Below are 394 nucleotides of genomic sequence, written 5' to 3' on the forward strand. Positions count from 1 at the left end.
CTTTCCCATTTCTCTCTTCTGTACACTCCAATCTCCTTCCATTTCATTCCCGCGTTCGTTCCCTTTCTCTCCCACCTCCCAGCATTACTTTTGTACTATCTGTACCCCGATGGCTGTACCCAAGTTAAATGTCTTTAAATGCCATTACAAAACGCTCTCGGCTGCAGGGAAACGAACACATGTCTGTAGGTAGCCCATGAATACATATCCAACGCAGTGACGTATGAGCTCGGATCCGTGTGTTTGACTGTGGCTTTAGACGCGAGTGCAATCAGTTGAGTAAACGCCAAATTAGGTTACTTTTCTGTCCGTTTCTGTCTCGGTTCGTGCTGGCCTCGTGTCAATGTGTGTGTTTCCCTTTTAATTATTTTGTTGGCTTTTCTGTGCTGTTGCG

General features: G+C 45.9%; 1 protein-coding gene across 1 annotated transcript in view; it reads left to right on the forward strand.

Annotated features, from left to right (window-relative positions):
• The window catches only part of LOC119586946 (transmembrane protein 47-like), a gene marked incomplete in the record, with an annotated part of 75991 nt that overhangs the window by 68649 nt on the left and 6948 nt on the right, over nucleotides 1-394 (forward strand).

This window comes from Penaeus monodon, chromosome 22, assembly GCF_015228065.2.
Source record: "Penaeus monodon isolate SGIC_2016 chromosome 22, NSTDA_Pmon_1, whole genome shotgun sequence".
Lineage (NCBI taxonomy): Eukaryota > Metazoa > Arthropoda > Malacostraca > Decapoda > Penaeidae > Penaeus > Penaeus monodon.